Source organism: Mytilus edulis, chromosome 1 (assembly GCF_963676685.1).
Source record: "Mytilus edulis chromosome 1, xbMytEdul2.2, whole genome shotgun sequence".
Classification (NCBI taxonomy): Eukaryota; Metazoa; Mollusca; class Bivalvia; order Mytilida; family Mytilidae; genus Mytilus; species Mytilus edulis.
This window is the reverse complement of record NC_092344.1, coordinates 45595382-45616109: the sequence shown is the minus strand read 5'-3', so window position 1 is coordinate 45616109 and position 20728 is coordinate 45595382. Positions and strand designations below refer to the sequence as shown.

Here is a 20728-nt window from a genome sequence, read left to right as displayed (position 1 = left end):
TCCACTTTGCAGTCATTCTTCGAATAAGTATTTTTTTTAAGACAATTTAAAGCCACATTAATTTTATTTCTTGATTTTCGGGCTTTTGGCCAAACTATTAGGGAACACAAATCCATGTTTGTCAATGAACTCCACGTTACTCAATTTCATAATACACAAAGAAACCCAACCTTTCTCTATTCTTATATAGCATTAAATGTTTTAAGGAGGTCATATTGTTATAATTCAAAATTAAATTTGTGTTGTCTATAGTTATTTTCTGAGATATCGAAATTTCAGTGACAGTCATAAAGTAGCTAATATGAAAAAGAAGATATGGTATGATTCACAACGAGACAACTTTCCACAAGAGACCAACATGACTCAGATATTAACAAACATACGTCACTGTACGCGGCCTTCAATAATGAGCAAAGCCCATACCGCATAGTCAGCTATAAAAGGCTCCGAAATGACAATGTGAAACACTTAAGACGAGAAAACTAACGGCATTATTTATCAAAAAAAAATATTGAACAAAAGCATTGTATAGTATGTATGGACTAAACAACATTTAACACTATCAAAATCCTGAATTAAATAGAATAACACACGATATTTGTTTTTAATTCTAAACATGAAGAGATCATGACGACATTTAAAAAAAACATATATTAATCAGTATGAACAGTGTGACATGTCTAAAATTGTGCCTTAAGAATTGAGTGAAATACTTAGTTATTTAATTTTCGACAGGTCTTCCAGGACAATCAAATGTATCAGCACTTGAAGGGTCAATCTTAGTGATTAATAGTCCAAAATGTTCAAGTACACCAACAAAAGAAGTTAACGAAGGCAAGTATAGGTGCATGCAACTGAAAGACTTAAGTTGAACTTTACACAAAAAAGACACCGGTTTTTAATATTTCACTTGCTCATTTATTTAGATATTTCACATTTGATTTTTTAAAAGTATGACAGCTGTCAGCTTTTAATAGTATTAATGTCTTTCAAAAAGGTGTTACCCTTTTTTCTCTCTCGTCCTGCATATGCATGAAATATTTGCCACTGGACGTTAAGCAACCAACAATCAACCAATGAATCCCTTTATTCTCTCAAGTTCTTATTTTAAATAGAATAACACACGATATTTCTTTTTAATTCTAAACATGAAGAGATTATGACAACTTTTTTGTTTTACTTTTAAAAGTTTTAATCAGAGTGAGATGTTACCACATTCATTTATTTTATTTTCGACAGGTCTTCCAGGACAATCAAATGTATCAGCACTTGAAGGGTCAATCTTAGTGATTAATAGTCCAAAATGTTCAAGTACACCAAAAAAAAAAAGTTAATGAAGGCAAGTATTTAGGTGCAAGCAACTGAAAGACGTACGTTGATCTTTTACACAAAAAAAACCCACTGTTTTTTTTAAATATTTCACTTGTTCTTCTATTTAGTTATCTTACATTAATTTTTAGTTGACCTGATCCAAAGGGCCAAGTAAGCTTTTCTCATCACTTGCTGTCCGTCGTCCGTCAACTTTTACAAAAATCTTCTCTTTTGAAACTACTGAGACAAAATTTAAACAAACTTTGCCACAATCAGTACTAGGGTATGCAGTTTAAAAAGTGTGCGATAACCCCGCCAACCAACATGGCCATTATGGCTAAACATAGAAAATTGGGGGTAAAATGGAGTTATTGACTTATATCTCTGAAACTAAAGCGTTAAGGGCAAATATGAAAGGGACAAAAATGTTCAGCAGATAAAAATCTATCTGCCTTGAAATTTGCAGAGGAATCAGACAAGCCGTGGTTAGGTTGCTGGTTTAATTGTAAGGAAATTTTGCAGTTTTTGTCGAGCCTGCGACTTAAGTGTCAGAAAGCTCGACATAGGGATAGTGATCCGGTAGCAGTGGCGTTATCTGAGTTCTTAAAAGCTTTATATTGTAGAAGGGGGAAGGCCTGGATGCTTCATACTTTGTATATGGTTGCCTTATGTAACGAAGCTTGACCTCATTTCATATATTTGGTATATGCATACCTTGCAAGGCCCTCATGCCCGTCAGACAGTTTTCACTTGACCTCGACCTCATTTCATGGACCAGTGAACAAGGTTCAGTTTTGGCGGTCAAGTCCATATCATAGATATTATAAGCAAAAGGTCTAGTATATTTGGTGTATGACCGGACTGTTAAATGTACATGTTGAACTGGCAGATGTCATCTGACCTTGACCTCATTTTCATGGTTCATTGCTTAGTACTTAGATTTCTTGGTTAATGTTTAGTTTATGTGACATCGTGATAAAGCTTTATATTTATCAACTTATTAGCAATGATTAGTAAACAAAGAGAGACATTTCAGCGTGTGAACTCTTGTTGGTTATTACCGTGAAAACTATTATAGATAGAGATAAAAAGTAAACAGCAATAATGTTCCACAAAGTTAGATCTACAAATAAGTTCGCTTATCAAATGGTCAATTGCCCCCATTTCGGGGTTCAAGTAACGATTCTCCATACAGGAAATGGCAAAATGTTGATTCGTACTTTTATTAATAATTTGTTTTATTTTTTTGCAGCTAAACATGTATGTGACAAATGCGGCAAAATGTTCACAAGTCCAAGTGGAAGGAAAGACCATTTTGTCAGAGTACACGATGACAAACCAAGATACAGGTGTTCTACATGTAGCCAGGGTTTCATGACAAGGACATTGTATCTATCCCATGTACTCATGCACGGAAAGGTAAATTCAGAATTATAAATATACCAAATATTTATATATATATATAATTTAGCTGATCTGTAACAATAACATCTTCATGCCTTATATATCATGTACTGTAGTACGCCGCTAGATTAAAACTGACGAGGAAAGGTAACACACGCCCACTGAAAGCTTTATTTTGTAGAGCCCAGGTGGTCGTGTGGTCTAGCGGGACGGCTGCAGTGCAGGCGATTTGGTGTCACGATATCACAGTAGCATGGGTTCGAATCCCGGCGAGGGAAGAACCAAAAATTTGCGAAAGCAAATTTACAGATCTAACATTGTTGGGTTGATGTTTAGACGAGTTGTATTTATATATATACACACACACACACACACACAAGTCTGAAGTGAAAACAACGTTCAAACCCATGATTGCGTTGTATAAAAAGCTACAATTTTTAAACATGTGCATGTAAACTAAAATTTCGTTGTAGAGGGGTCTAAATACAGTACAAACAATATTTTCCGGCTGACTACCATCGACGATTACCAAATAAATTGATCACAAGATGTAACAAATATATATTGAACATGTAAAATCAACTCGTCTACTATCGTAAAATCGGTTATCTTCAATATATTTGATGACAACTGCCGATTTCAAATATTGGGTATTGGAATTATACCAAGCAGTGCCGATAGTTTTATTATTTACAACAAAATAGCAGTTATAGATAGACATAGTAGTGAGTAGTTGTATAGCAATAGTTGTATATTCTCAGAGATAATTGAAACTTATTCCACATTCTATATTTTACAGGACAAGCAGTATAAGTGTCTGAAATGCCCGAAGAGATTTGCCCACAAGAAGGACATGAAGGCCCACTTAAAAGCTAAACATACTGATGATCATTTTAAATGTGAACAATGTGAGAAAGTATACAAATATGAGCAAGGCCTCCGGGCACATATTCAAAGTGTTCATGTGGGAAAACACTTTGCCTGTTTTATGTGCAGTAAGACATTTAGCTTTCAGCCTAACTACTTAAGGAACTTGAAGCAGAAACATCTATGAAGTTCTCTGGCGACTGAACATAAAAAAGATTCAATAAAAACTCATATTCTACATATCTTATAGTTTTTATAGGATTTTATGCCACGCACATTTACCAAATATCCATATAACTTTTCACATTGAAAAACAGCAGAAACAAAACTCTGATTCTTCATACTTTATAGTTTTTATAGGATTTTGTGTCACGCACATTTACCAAATATCCATATAACTTTTCACATTGAAAAACAGCTTTTAGTATAAATGCAACGAATGCACTTACACATTAAAATAAATACTAAGACTAAGAGCATTGCACACCGAACTTCATTTAAAACTGAAACTGGACTTGTACATAATTGGTATGGCCACACATTAATTCAATACACATTTTCGTTATATGTCAAATAGTTTATCATCCATGATGCCAGATCGTCTATGTGCCAATATTTTTTCCTCGTTGAATTTATGAAACGAGCGTGCTCCTTCTGCCCCTCTTGCTGTCTGACCAATATCAGATATTTTGCCGCTTTTTCTCTTTGGAACTTTAGTCTTTCGTTTTTCTGTGTCAAATTGATGTGACCTACAAATATATGGTTTCCATTAACTAATTATTTTATGTATAAATAATCATCATTAACAGCTTTATGTCTTTTTTATTTAGCTTGTCATAAACCTGACTTGAGCAATACAACTTGTGGAGTATTTGATCAAATAAAAATTAAAGACGTCTCTTTTATCATAAATATTAGTGCTGGGATGACCACTATTGTCTAATTTGAGATACATGTTAAAAAAATATGCGGAACAAGCTATTTATGTGGTATCTATTATCTCGAGCTTTGGTGGATATATTGAAGATGCATTTTTACCAAAAGTAGTTCATGGACAATACTTAATCAAATTATGTGCATGTGAAATGGTTAGCTGCATACACTTATTTACCTTAAGAATATAGTTCGAGGTAAAGTAGCATCTTCTGTAGCATCTTTGTCACCAGTCTGTTGAAAGTTCATCTCATCATCAAGGGGTTGTACTTGGTACACCCTTACTCTCACTGAAGTTCGCATGTAAAATTTTCTAAAACAATTAAATAAATAACTAAAGGTGTATTTGGGCAGATAAATAGTAAATTGAATCTTTATTTCAAAAGGTATTCCAGGACTTGATATTTGGAGGAAAAAAACCTTTAGAATTGTAAAAAAATTCTTTACATGTTATAATCACTTATATATGGTGCTATTTTTTTTTATCTATCAGTAATTTAGTAAAATTTATATAAAACAAATATTTACCTATTGGGGTCGAGTCTCTGTTTGTACAGGTAAACAGCAGCACCAAGTGCGGTTGGGATATCATCAGCCCTCAGAACACCTGTCCCCTTTGGGTCATAATCCAAAAGTAGTTAAAAGATACATGAGATATGTACACATTTACTTATTTTGCTATTGTTGAAGTATATATACAAATAAATAAATTTGGTGTTTTTACTGTCTTCTGATTGGTTAAAATTATTAGTTTTATTTTCAATGTTGTCAATTTTGATGGCGACACGCCCACTCTGACGTTGTGTATTCATACGCCAACATGTGTGTACGTTGTTATTGTTAATATACATAATTTAAAAAGTTCTTTGAGCCTTATTTTTGATAGAAATTTATTTATAATGAATGGCAATAATTTATTTTGATTTTATTGAACCATAAAACTAATTTTTGACTCTTCACATTTTACATAATCCGCTTCGCGGATTATTCAATGTGAAGAGTCAAAAATTAGTTTAATGGTTCAATAAATTCAAAATAGATAATAGCCATTCACTAATTGAATGATCATATATTAACCTGAACATTAAGAATTAGAAAATATAGGCAATATTAAGAAAAATATTTCATCCTTTCAAATAGTATACCTAATATATTTTGAACATTGTCAATAAGCATTTTTAAAGGAAGAATACCCTGTTAATGTTAAAAAGAGTGAAATACACCCCTCTACACCTACCACATTTTTTCAAGGTGTAATAGAAAACATACAGCAACTGAGATTACTAAACTATTCCTTCGTTAACATTTATTTATTTTAACTGTTTTATATTGATTTGCGTAGTACCTGAAATCCAGAGAAAAACGTCTCGGAATCCAAGCTGGTTATGGCTCTCTGATTATAAGTCTGAAGGGTTGTCATAGAATAAAGCTGAATTCTACGATCAACATTGGACAAAATCCCTTCAAACTGTGCAATGGGTAATCCAGCAATGTAAGCACCCTGTGGTGGAAAATGGCCAGTTCTTAAAAATGGAAGCAGATAAGATCTGATATCCAACATTTTCTGTAATCTTGTATCTACTGATATTCCAGCATCGTCGATTGCACTGTACCAATTTCGAATGAGAGAACACCAGTTGGCTTCTCTTACGTCTCCGTTGATTTCCATAACTTTCTCTACCTTCTCACTAAAAGTAGCTTGAGCAAAACTGTTTTTTGTCTGTCTCTCAATTCTCTTGCGACTTCAATTGATAACCCTGCTTTATTATTCACAGAGTCTTCTGCAACTTTCCACCAAGAACTCGGGTTGATACCCATACCGGACATTCCCTTTGAGCAACATCTACTCCGGTTATTTACAAAGATGTGATGGGGATCTATTATTGGCTGTATCCATTTTCCATCAACGAGAGCAGGTTGTGCATACCACGTAGAAATTGTAAACAGTGTACCTTTGTCTGTCTTTATATTCCAAGGTCCATTGAATGGATTACTGTCACACCATACGTCAAATGATTCTCTGAACTTTAGCTGAGCATATGCTACATTAATGGCATCTATTGGCCAGCGCTTGATGTGGTTTTGTACCATTTTTTTTTCAAATTTAGTGGACTTTTTGCTGTTTTTTCAAGGCTGTCACCATTCCCATACCATTTGGAAACAATATTGACTAGTTCAGGCTTTAGAGCAGATTTTTTGTACTTTGCTTTGTCCAATAAGTTAATCAAAATCTTCATTTCTGGGGCTGTAAATGATGTATTTTAATGGTCTTGGCATCTGTAAATAATTCTTTGAATTTTTGCAAAGAGTAATCAAAATCAAATTTAGATTTTCCTTCAGCTTGACCTAACATTGCTATCAGAGCTTTCTCGTAGTCGTCGTCTTGCAGGTTAATGTCTTCAGATTCCTGATTTTGGTCTTCAGTCTTATCTTGTAAATCACTGGTATCGATATTTCCCAAGCTCTTAATAATTTCTATCGCTTCGGCATCAAGAGCTGAAATAATTTCTGTGGGTAGATACTGGAGGATATCACCATCTTGGGAAGGGATAGATTCTTCGATTTCATCTTCGTCTACAATCTTTTCTTGCTTCTTGTAGAAAATTTTACTTATATTTTCAGGCGATCCTACTTGTTGGATTTTTGCGGAATCTTTAACAGAAATACTGAATCCATTCCTATCACGTAGGCAATCGAAAACATGATACAAGTCTTCCATATTCTTGATGTTTGGCATATCATTAAGTTTCATTAACGTTTCACGCTTCACCTTTTTATCGGTGGATTTTACGTCTTCCCAGAACTGTTTGGTGAATTTTGATACAGTCAAAGCTTTCCCATTGTCATCTGCAATGGCTATTTCCAAGAACTGTCCATCGAAAGCTATAGCTTTGGTGTTTAATCTCCTTGCATGGATGGCACACACAACTTGATGAAGAAGTTTTCGTACAGACGACATAGACAAACTGAATCCGCTGAGTCCATAGTGGATGGGAACAGCGTGAACAACTGAATCGTCTCCGCGTGACTGTCTGTCTAAATCTGAGATCACAGTGACCAACACTTCTTTTGCAGGCTTTCTAAGATTGGTGTATGCTGTATTAGTAGCTTCCATAGATTTTTGGATAAAACTGGGTACGTCTTCAAAAGACATATCAGATAAGTGTTCCAAGTCAACATGATTTCCGTACATATCGGAGGCATTGCTGGTTGGCAAACATTCACAAGGTACACTTCTAAGAGAGGGAAACTCGGCAATGAACTCGCATTGTTTGCTGTATGCTTTAAGATCGGCGAGTAAAGTTTGAATTTCAGGATCCCTTCTAGTTGGTCTTGCTGCATCCTTACTTCCGTAGCATTTTTCTACAAATGTCCAGATCCGTGACCAAAGTTGGGCATCAAAATGTCCACGGATGTATGTGATACTGTCTGGTGTGTAACAAATAAAAGCCAATTCTTGTAAATTTTTAGCGGCCATTTGGCTTAGTACCTGGGTTGTATAATAAACAGGAATTTCGTATAATGCATCAGTTTTATACTTCTTTCCTGGCATAGGACATTTGAACTCGAAAGCAACTACATCATTGTTGGTATTGACACCAGTCCCATCTCCACTTATAACAGCTTGTGTGTCTCCGAAAGGAAGAATAATACAACCGTCCTCTTTGTAAATCAGGTCTGGGAAGTACACCGGCATAATTTTTCCAACAAATGAACCCAAAGCATTGATTTCTTGAGCTGTTCCATATTCGAAGAGTGACGATAAATGATCAGATATTGGTTTTTCAACTCCCTTGTAAACTTTATCATAATGATTCTGCTGTTCTTTTAGCGTGTCAAGACCAAGCGCTCTAAATATTGTACTACCTGTAATCCTACTTCCATTTCGAAGTTCATGCCAAGCATTGCTTCTTTGTTTCATGATATTTGAATCTTGGTCCATCGGTTCATTCAAGTGTATTCCGTCTTTTAAGCATTTATAATTCCCTTGTCTGTTTAAAAATATGGTTGATTTACTTCCTTGAATATAGTTGTTTGAGGTGCCATTCAAGCAAGATACAGCGTAACCTAATTTATCCATACAATCTATTAACTCTGATACACAGTTGTCGGCCTGAACAAGCTTTGTCTGCCAGTAACTGATAGCATGAGCGAACTTACTTTGTTGCCAATTTCCGTCTACGCTTTTCAATAGATTTTCTACATGCCGCTTCCTTTTTACATTGAATTCCCGAAGCTCTTGTATACGTTTACTCATATTTGAAATTGTAAGTAACAAGCCCTGCTTAGCCATAGGTCTATCTAAATCCTCTTTTTCGAATAGTTCTGTAGTGTTTCTTGCAGTTTTTTGTTCATTTGCTAATCTTTCTTGACGGTCTTTTAGAGTAGGAGAGTTCTCAAATCCACACAAATTTTCGTCCCCAGTTTTGCCAAAACCTAACGCAAGTTTCTTTCCATCTATTGCAATTTTGATATCTTTGTCTATATTTTTTTCGGCAAAAGCATCTAATGATGTTTCAAAAATTCCAGGATTTTCTAGTCCAACAGTATATTTAGTGGATTCTGAAGCTAACGTGGGATTTGATGGGACAGCAAAATTTATTCGACAGTCTTTTGGGCTGATGCACTCTTTATCTTTCTCTAACACCTGCGCTTTAAAACCACGGAAAAAGTTTACTCCTTTCCCTTTAAACAACTTTTTAACTGTAACCCAAAAAGTAATAAAAAGTAAAAGTTTCTTCGCTGTAGCTTAATCCCTGTATGCAGTTTGTGGCATAAAAGTTTCCTACATCAAGGAGAAGATGCAATGATATATTATCTATCAAAGTTCTATCTGCAATACACCTCAAAACAGTGAGAAAATCGTCATAACGACCCCTTTCTTTCAAAACGGAAGCAGCATCTTGTAATAAACTGTATAGGTCAGTATCAAGGATAGCTGTCTGACTGGATTCATCTTTCATTCTTGTTTGCGTTAAACCACTTATTTTGATACATTCTTGAGTGTGAGCGTCAACCTGTTTTCGTTTGAAAGTTATCTTTTTGTCGGTTGTGTTTATTTTCAAAGTTATCCCCTGTTCTTCATAACTTTTAAGTTGTGATATCATCCATGAAAAATGAAGTGACATGAAAACTGTAGCCCCTAATTTCTCGTCAAACTGTTTTTGACGAATACTAAATGTCTTTCCTCCTTCGTTATGGCATAATAGGGTATGTTCTAAAATTAAATCAGCAGTGGCTTCCCGGGGGCAGAAATAGCACATATAGCCACCTGCAATAAATGAATTTAAACAATATTTATAACTATATTTACTATTTACTTCAGGATAAATTAGTTTTTGTTTACTGTCTTAATCAGAAATCTGATGTAGGGTGACACATGCGGGTCGCCTGACAATTATTGTCATGTATCATAATTTCCATCGCTCATTCACTTATTTTGTGAAATTCTTAGTTCTTTGAAGTTTCTGTATATTAACATAGTTCGTGTTTTCCCTAATTTCAAACTTCTTGATGCTTGTTCACCCTTCCAATTTTATGATATACTAGTATGTAGCTGTTTTCCTAAGAACTGTTAATAATATATGCATAAAAAGAAATGTCATAAGCTGTTGGAACGTTTCGTAAATAATTCATCGCCATAATTTCATTATATGCTATCAGATATATGTTTTAAGTGTCAATATCAATAAAAGACTTTCCAGTTACGATTATCTTTTCATTTTTAAATACCATAATTACGATTATCTTTTTTTCCGAGTTACGATTATCATCCCGAATTTTTCGACGGCAATTTTCAAAGCGCTTAGACAATTCCAGTGCACCTTTACGATTCAAATATGATGTAATGGTATAGATAAACCTTGCAGCTGAGTAACTATTGACAAAAGCATGCTACATTTAAGAAAAATGAGTGTAAAGATTTTACCTGTATCTACCGTCGCCATATTGGGATAATCGTAATTGCAGTTACTATTATCTCTTTAATACCAGTGATCTAGATCATTAATAAATAAGTTAAATAAAGTAGAACTCAATGAATCCCCTTGTTTAACCCCTTGTGTGATTTCAAAATATTCGGAATGCCACTCTTGACGCTTGAAGGCAGATTTTGTTTCCTGATACTTTCCTTTAATAATATTAAATATTTTTTCCCCTGCTCCTGCCTTATACAGTTTATAAAGTAAAGCTTTTCTCCAGACAGAATCAAAAGCCTTTTTTAAATCTACAAAGCAGGCATATATCTTATTTTTATTTTTGTGTAAGTATTTGTTTATTAAAGACTTAAGCACAAATATACTATCAGAGGTTCTGTGATTTTTTCTAAAGCCAAATTGAGTATTACTTATAGTATTTTCCATCAGTTTAATCAATCTTTCATTTAATACAGCATTAAACAACTTTGGTAAGCAACTTATCAGAGATATTCCCCTGTAATTATTAGGATCAGTTTTTATGATTATTATAAATCCACAAATGAAAATAATATACATTATGAAATTGATATAGATAATGATGTTAATAATTTACCACCAGATATAGAAGAAAGAATTAGTTTAAAAATTCTCCAATAACAGAAGATGAAATAAAATGTGCTGTAAAAAAAATAAAGAATAATAAATCTGCCGGATATGATAATATATTAGATGAATATATTAAATGTACATTAGATGATATGATTAATGTGTATGTAATGTTATTAAACATTGTGTTAGGTACGGGTATTATACCAGAATGCTGGACCAAAGGAATAATGGTTCTAATTTTCAAGAATTAGGGTTCTAAATCTGACTCGAATTCTTACAGAGGTATAACTCTCAATTCATGTCTAAGTAAAGCATTCACTGCTGTGCTCAATAACTGAGATTAAATAAATTGTCAGATGAAATAGGCTTAATTACAGGAGCACAGGCTGGGTTCAGAAAAGATTTTTTTGACTATGGATAATATTTTTATTTTACATTCACTTATTTCTATATATTTTTCATTTGGAAAAATAATATTTTGCTCGTTCATTGATTTCAAAAGTGCATTTGATACAGTTTGGAGAGCTGATCTGTTACAAAAGATGCTACAGTATAATATTCAAGGCAAAATATTGCGACTTAAACACAATATGTGTCAGAATATCCAGACATGTATTAGAATGGGAAAGGATATTTCTGCATTTTTCAGTTGTGATATAGGAGTGAAACAAGCGGAGAATTTCTTTTCTCTCTCTTTTTGAATGATTTGGAGACATTTTTACTTGATAATGATGTAAAAGACTTTGAAAATATATCAGATAACTGCCAAGAAACCTTATTATGTTATGTAATAATATTTATAATATTATATTCAGATGACACAGTTATCTTATCTGAGTCAAAGGAGGATCTGCAACATGCATTGACAGTTTTTGAGCAATATTGTAATGAGTGGAAACTCACAGTTAATACAAGGAAAACTAAAATTGTAATTTTCAGCAAAAAGAAATACAAGGTTTAAATCAGATTTTGAAATCTATGGTAAAAATATTGATGTCTTAGACTCATATACTTATCTGGGTATTTAATTTGTATTTAGTGATAATGGCTCTTTTTGTTCAGCTAGAAAAAAAATATTGGAACAGTCCAATAAAGCATTTGTATGCACTATATAGAAAGATAAGAAATATTGCAATTCCCGTAGATATACAGCTAAAGCTATTTGATTGTCTTATTCTACCTATAATGATTTACTCTAGTGAAGTATGGGGATTTGAAAATAAACAGGGATATGAACGGATGCACTTGCAGTTTTGTAATAATATTCTTCACGTGAGAAAAAGTACTCCAAATTTTATGGTTTACGGGGAACTGGGTCGTTATCCCATTGACATTACTATTAAACTACGCATGGTTATGTTTTGGAAAGATATGCTCTCAAATGAAAATAAATTATCTAATCCTTTATATAGACTTATCAGTGTATGTTATGTGCGAATCCTGAAATGTCATTTTTACTGTATCCGCTATGAATTTCTGATGTATAATAATAAATAAACAGACGACAAATTCATGATTTTTGAATAACATAACAAATAATATATAATGTGTACTGTTTTTTTTTTAAATTCATGATATAGGTATGAGATGCGGACGGGTTTTCATCGCGCCTACAGCTACCCAGATGCAAAATTGATACACAAATAGATAGATATTAAGAATAGTTCACAAACAAAGCGTGCAAGAGATTTAAAAGTAGCAGTTAAGTTTCATTTGGAGAAAAATGTACCTTTTAACATAATTATATCAATGTTGTATAACTTAAAATAGGTTTTGTTATTCAGCTTGTTGATATTGAATCAAATTCCACTATGCTGTTTACGTTATGCGATTCACGTTTACTGTCGAATAATTATACTAGACTTTCATTTTCACTCTAGGGCGATTAATTTCTATTGTACATGCGATGCATTTTCGCAGAAGGAAATTAAATATTTTTATCATATAATTCAGTCGACACTAGAACACAATTTATGAAATCATACGGATTGAGTATACCGGTATATGCATACCTAGTGAGTGAAAGTATGAGGTAATATATCAATAAATTCCGTAAAATTACATTTCTTGCTATTATAGTCAATTCTATTTCTCTAATAATTTGTCCAGATCCAGATCTATATGTAGGACAAAATATATCCCTTCCTATGACACACCATCATTGAATACATATATCTTGGACAGTTTAGACCAGGCAGAAGCTAGTGAACAATAGCTAGCAAATAATAAGCCAGCGAACAATGAGGCGATATATCGAGAAACCAAAAAACAGAATAAGACAACAACGGCCGTTATATCAAAAAATATTCAAAAAGGCAGAAAATCCGTTAAAATATAGCAATTTTAACTCAATTTTGAAATGATTTTTATACCATCTATTGATAAAACAAGTCACATGTCTTTTTAGGCTAATATTCAGTACCACAATAACTCTGCATCTATCAACGGATTATTTGTAGGTGTAGGGCCACCAATGCACCCTCTTCAATTTAGACCGTATGTAAAAGTAGTCCTACCCTGTAAAATGTAGCACCATTGATGTCATTGTTTAATTAAACTAAAATACACATATGCAGAAACGGGATCGGCCTATTTCAGGGCTTCTAGAGAAAAATAATGAGGGGTGTCACGGGGTATGACTATATAGGTCTTGAAGATGAGAAACAGGCGCTTCTTTTGAAGCAAGGTATCGAAAGGCGTTATGTTAAAAAATCTGAAACTAGAGCTCAAAATTTGAAAAAAATGGCAAAAAAACAGGGGGTCGGCCTATTTTAGGGCTACTAGTGAAAAAAAATGAGGGGTGTCGCGGGGTATGACTATATAGGTCTTGAAAAGGAGAAACAGGCACTTCTTTTGCGCAAGGTATTGAAGGGCGCTACGTCACAAAATCTGAAACTAGAGCTCAAAATGTGAAAAAAATGGCAAAAAAAAATAGTGTGGTCGGCCTATTCCAAGGCTTCTAGAGAAAAAAAATGAGAGATGTCGCGGGGTATGACTATAGAGGTCTTGTAGAGGAGAAACAGGCGCTTCTTTTGCGCAAGGTATTGAAGGGTGCTATGTTCAAAAATCTGAAACTAGAGCTCAAAATTTGAAAAAAATGGCAAAAAAACAGGGGGTCGGCCTATTCTAGAGCTACTAGTTAAAATAATGAGGGGTGTCACGGGTTGTGACTATATAGGTCTTGAAGAGGAGAAATATGCGCTTTTTTTGCGACAGGTATTGAAGGGCGCTTTGTTAAAAAATCTGAAACTAGAGCTCAAAATGTGAAAAAAATTGCAAAAAAAGGGGGTTGGCCTATTCCAGGGCTTCTAGAGAAAAAATAATGAGGGGTGTCATGGGGTATGAATTTATAGGTCTTGTACAAGAAAAACAGGCGCTTCTTTTGCGCAAGGTATCGAAAAGCGCTATGTTAAAAAATCTGAAACTAAAGCTCAAAATTTGAAAAAAATGGCAAAAGAACAAGGGGTCGGCCTATTCTAGGGCTACTAGTGAAATATAATGAGGGGTGTCACGGGGTATGACTATATAGGTCTTGAAAAGGAGAAACAGGCGCTTCTTTTACGCCACGTATTGAAGGGCGCTACGTCACAAAATCTGAAACTAGAGCTCAAAATGTGAAAAAATGGCAATTAAATAAGGGGTCGGCCTATTCCAGGGCTTCTAAAGAAAAAAAATGAGGATGTCATGGGGTATGACTATATAGGTCTTGTAGAGGAGAAACAGGCGCTTCTTTTGCGCAAGGTATCGAAAGGCGCTATGTTCAAAAATCTGAAACTAGAGCTCAAAATTTGAAAAAATGGCAAAAAATATAGTGGGGTCGGCCTATTCCAAGGCTTCTAGAGAAAAAAAATGAGGGATGTCATGGAGTATGGCTATAGAGGTCTTGTAGAGGAGAAACAGGCGCTTCTTTTGCGCAAGGTATTGAAGGGTGCTATGTTCAAAAATCTGAAACTAGAGATAGATATAGGTGTACTTGGAATGTTAAAAAAGGCTATCATACGTACATGTACACACAACAGGCTGATTTCCAGTTGAAATTGAACAAAAAGGGAACTTTTTATAAGATCAGATAAAGATCGCCGAAGTTGATGTATTTTAAATTGAGAATAGAAATGGGGAATGTGTCAAAGAGAAAACAACCCGATCAAAGCAGAAAACAGCCGAAGGCCACCAATGGGTCTTCAACACAGCAAGATTATACTGCACCCGGAGACGGGCTTCAGCTGGCACCTAAACAAAAATGTGTACTAGTTCAGTGAATATGGACGTCATACTAAACTCCAAAACATATAAATGAACTGAAATTTAAAAAAAACCAAACAAGATAATTAAAGGACAGAGGCTCGCTCCTGACTTGGGACAGGCGCAAAAATACGGCGGGGTTAAACATGTTTTGTGAGATCTCAACCCTCCCCTATACCTCTAGCCAATGTAGAATAAACAAACACACAGCTATCATGGCTATACGCACAGTAAAATTCAGTTTAAAAAAGTTCGAGTCCGATGTCTTAATAGGTAACAAAAGAAACTAAGCAAAATGACAATGATAGATTAACAAAGGACCACTAACAGTTACTGACATGCCAGCTCTAAATCTCAATGAAACTGACTGAAAGATTGGAAATCAAACATTATTTCTCCCGTTAGGGGTTTAGTATCATATCATCATAAAGTATATGAGAAGAAGATAACCCGTATCCTGCATATCCATGGGAGACCAAAGTTTTAAGTATCAGTTTATATAAAATAAGGAGATGTGGTATAAATGCCATAAATGTGAACCTAAATATCGTCCCCCGTCAGTTATTAATTGGAATGAGTGTCGTAATATCATCCACGACTCACTCCGTACATACTGTTTGAAATGGATAAAACGGGAAAAAGCTGACAAAAAATCTTTGGACTCTTTCTTTAATTCAGTAATGAACATAGTTGATATACGTATTCAACATTTTAAAGAACATTTTATTATTTACAATAACCAATATTATTAACAATAACCAATATTATTAACAATAACCACAATAAACCTAATGGCACAGGACTCATTAAGTAACTGGTACAGCTGAAATTAATGAAAATCTCTTTGGTCTTAGAGCCTGTCACATTTTAAAAATAAATTTAATGACAATTTCAATCTCCGTTTGGTAATGCATGATTCTTTATAATTCTTATTCCAATAACAAGAAAGATCTTGGGAAAGAAGTGTTAGATATTTATGTTATCATATTACAGCTCAAAACTATAACATTATTACTGTTTTTTTCAACATGCTTCACCAACTGCCTGACTTTATAAATAGCTGGACTTGAAAATATTGCTAGTGAGGTTATGATAATTATTTCGAGTATTTATTTACACTTTAATAAATGTGTGTAAAAATAAAATACATATATATTTATAATACTACTTTTTCAAACAACCCAAAATCTACATTTTCAACCAATTTGCCATCCCCTGATAGCTGAAAAAGTTCTATGATGTAGTCCTCTTTTATGATATGATTATATGATTCAATAAATTCAAATTTTTCCTGTATACACAATATGCACATGGATATGCTCTTTTAGACGTTCGCAGAAAAGATACGCATATGTTGTATTATTTCAGATTAAACACGGATACAAAGCTGCATCGTGAAAGGATCATTTGTGTGAATTTAATGTTAAAGCTAAATCCTACAAAACATGGTGATCGTTCGTCCTTTATTACGATGTCCATAAATGTTCCATCTGGCTTTAGTCTACATATACCTTTACTCTGAATAGCAACATAAACATAACCATTGTTGTCAACTGCTAACTTCCACAGAGTATCGTTATCTGTTGTGGAATATGTATAAACTTCTGCACCATCGCTTGTAATACAACCCAGTAATTTTTGGATAGTGTAATAGATGTTTCCAGTTTTATCCAACGAGATGAACCAAGGGGTCCTTGTCTCATCTTTGGTTTTTATTAAACGAATACATCTTCCATCAAGATCCAGAATGTTGATGTTCCCTTTGGTTCCAACATATATGTTTTTATTTGAAGCAGCAACACCTCCCTGTTTACTTTTCTTTACTGACACGGTTCTAGAAATTGTCTTCTTATCAAAGTCCACGAAATGTAAGACTTCTTCTTTATACGAAGTCAGAACACCTATGTTTTTTCCTGGGATTAGATCTATATCCCAATGTTGATGTTCGGTATTAATTAGATACTGGTAATTATGATTATCATCATATACTAATAGTCCACCCCTTTCACTCGAGTCAACTAAGATAACTTCGTCATTCTGATTTACTGTCAATCCGAATACTAGTGCGGATTTCAAGTCTAAATCTCGCTTATGAACAAAGAACGGCAAATTCTGAGGTTGAACAATTGGCATTTGAGATTGACGCTTTTTCTGCGGAACAAATATGACGGTAGAAGGTACTTCGCTAAGTTCTATAGACCCGATAGAATGTATAGATTCCTGTAACTTATTTGGATTTAGACTTATTGTAAATCTTGTCGACTTTTCAGTGAAACAAGTAACTCTTTTCTCAGAACCATGTTTTTCCACAAGATCAAAAAATTTTTGTTTGTCTTTTGTCATCTTTCTAATTTCTTCTGTTTCATTTATTGTTGTCTTTGATTTTTATATTATTTTATCTTTTTTTAGATCAAGGTCATGAAGCAGTGACTTTTCTAGAGCTTCAATATGCCTGATTGTTTCTTCTTTTACTATCCTTACAGCTGTTTTGACTGAATTAGCTTCCTTAACGATATTTTCAATAAAACTCTTTTCGTCTATACAAATTGTATGTGTTGTTTCTAAAACATGGTTTATAAGTTCCGTCGCATCTATAAATGACTGAGATTGTTTTGCACCTTTAGATGCTATATCAACTGACATTACTTTATGACAAGAACGATGGCTTTCTGCTAGACATTCTTTGCAAGATAGAACATCATGATCGACACAAAAATACTCAAATGGCATTTTGCCGTGTTTGACACAAATAATTTCTTCGATTTTTGTGTGTGTCGGCATTCTTTTGATATCTATGAGTTCGTGGTGCTGTAGCATTTTCATGGAACGATGGTTTTCTGTGCAATCAGAGCATAGAGACTCTTCACAAATTACACACCAATGAATAGAAACGTTATTTCTGGAACGTTTTGTACATGGTTCACATTTAACTCTCTCCATTTTCTACAACGATAAACAAAATAAAAGAAATTGGATGTTATTTCTTTATTGTTATTGTTGTGACTGAGTATGGGAGTTTTTAAAATCAACCCCAGAAAGCCCAATAATCGCTGAAAACCACAATTGAATCAGTATTATTTCTTATTGTGTGAAGTATTGTGACAGAGTAAAGTTTAGTCAAAATTAGAGACGCTCATTTCCAAATTCGTATTATAGTTTCAATTTCAGTACATTTGCTTAGACGTAATACGTTATCACGTGTATCCTACAAGAAGCATTTTGGTTTATCATTATGATGCTAATAAGCCAAAATAACGCATGTAAAATAGACAATATAAGAATACAATTTTTATGATTCGTTCATATTTTCCCAGGTAAGAAGATTAATTTCATTTTATTCACGTACTGTCTTTTAAATTTTTTAGATACATTTTATTCCTCAGTTGATTTTTATTAATAAAGTGATTGATTTAACTGATCACATCGATGTCTGCAAAATTTTGAACGATGAATGTCACAAATGATCAACTATCGGTATAAAGTATATTTAAGTACAATTAAATGGTTATTAATTATGTCGGATATTATGTTATTTATGAAACATCAAGAACAATATGTTAATTCTTATTCATTACATGTATTAATGATTATGATGCTGATAAGCGAACATAACACATATACAATAAATACTAAGAACAAGAAGGCGGTGACCCCAAAATATCGTTTTAAAAGGAAAAAACTAACGAAATTACGCCATTGTTTTACCATTGTTGCTCTTCGTCAAATAGAGACCGGCACTAAGGGATGAGCGGGAAATAGTCTAGGCCGTCATACGGTCTATTACAGCATGATCTAGAAGAGGGTCGAAAGATACCAGAGGGACAGTCAAACTCATAGATCGAAAATAAACTGACAACGCCATGGCTAAAAATGAAAAAGACAAACAGACAAATAATAGTTCACTAGACACAACATAGAAAACTAAAGACTAAGCAATACGAACCCCACCAACAAATGGGGTGCTCCGGAAGGGTAAGCAGATCCTGCTCCACATGTGGCACCCGTCGTGTTGCTCATGTTATTACAAACCCGGTAAACAGTCTAATTCAGTAGGTCAATGGTATAATTACGCAACAATTTCGAAGGAAAGGGTAACTTGACATTGTCAACACTGAGGGGTATAGTAAGAGTTCATCATTGCGAGAAGACCACAGCAGACTTCTTTACAGAACTGTGTTATTTATTCCAATCACCCAAAAGAAAGTGCACAAGATTCTTGCTTCCGGCTCTAGATATCAGACAAAGAGTGACAATTGCATCTAAACACCAGTACCATCCCAATTGAGTTCAAACAAGTTTGTACTTAGTTTGGTGACAGAAGTACAGAATAATAACAGCAGACAAGAAATGAGAACAAATTGAAGTTCATATAAAGCCCTTTTGAAGTTATATTATTCTTCAGCTATCAAGCAATAATCGCTTTTGCACACCAACTTTCTTATTGGACAAATTCACTCTGGCCGAATCGCAAAACCAAACTTCTTACTGTGTATTGCTACCTAATATCTTTATAACTCGACTTTACATCTGTAGCGCTAGACCCGTACATTTTGAGCGCTATACTTTATTTCTTCTCTAGCGCTTACTTGACATCCTCAACTCTTCAGCGCTGGACTTTACATCTCGTTTTATATGCTTAAAATTATATTCGTTAAGAAATAGAAAAAAAATGTTATTAAAAGTTTATAGTGACGAAGAAAAACACGAATACACTGATATATAAATTATGTATTGATGAACTCATTGTCCTCTTGTCAAAAAATCACTGAGCTGGCCGCACTTACCTGCGGGATAAAAGTCATTCCGATGTCATTTTAAATCTTATTGGTCCGAGAAATGAACGAGACAAGCTATCATTTAGTTATCTATGGCATGTCATTATCCTGTATAACAAAATATTTACAGGTTGACAATAAATTGGTGAAAGATCGACCTTTCCTATCTATATTGTTGATACTTTGTACCAGACAAAACTCAACAGAAAGTGTCAGTAAACTTTTTCTCGCTTAACCATTCATTTGAGATTGTATGGTTTACCAGGCGTGGTGATGTTGACCGTAGAAGTATTAAATATCAATTTTAGTCGTTTTATCTCATAACTCTGTTGGGACAGTTTTTTTTATATATCAGGAGAGCATTCTATATAGTTCGTATACGAAAATGCTTGACGGATGGTATGCTGTTGCTGAGAAATTTGAAATTGGACAATTCAAAAGTTGAAATTATCTTATTTGCCATTGTGACTAGTTCAAAAATTGCTAAAAGTTCACTTAAATTTCAGTGCAAAGGAGACACAAGGGATAAAAAGCTGCTTCCAGTTATAACTTTAGATGTCAAAGAGCGAGAAATACCAAAGGGACCTTCGAAAATCAAAAGTCCAATAAAAACAAGACAAGATCGAGAAAAAAATAATGATGAAGAAAGGACACACAACAATATAAGTA

At 33.9% G+C, this 20728-nt stretch overlaps 1 long non-coding RNA gene across 1 annotated transcript; it reads right to left on the bottom strand.

Moving 5' to 3' along the window:
* Nucleotides 1-3932: 3932 nt before the first annotated feature.
* Nucleotides 3933-5544, bottom strand: LOC139519507 (uncharacterized). Its single transcript, XR_011663606.1, has 3 exons — nt 5044-5544; nt 4694-4828; nt 3933-4331 (listed from the first exon to the last, which is right to left on the bottom strand). It is a non-coding gene; the product is annotated as an uncharacterized lncRNA (long non-coding RNA).
* Between the last annotated feature and the right edge of the window lie 15184 nt (nt 5545-20728).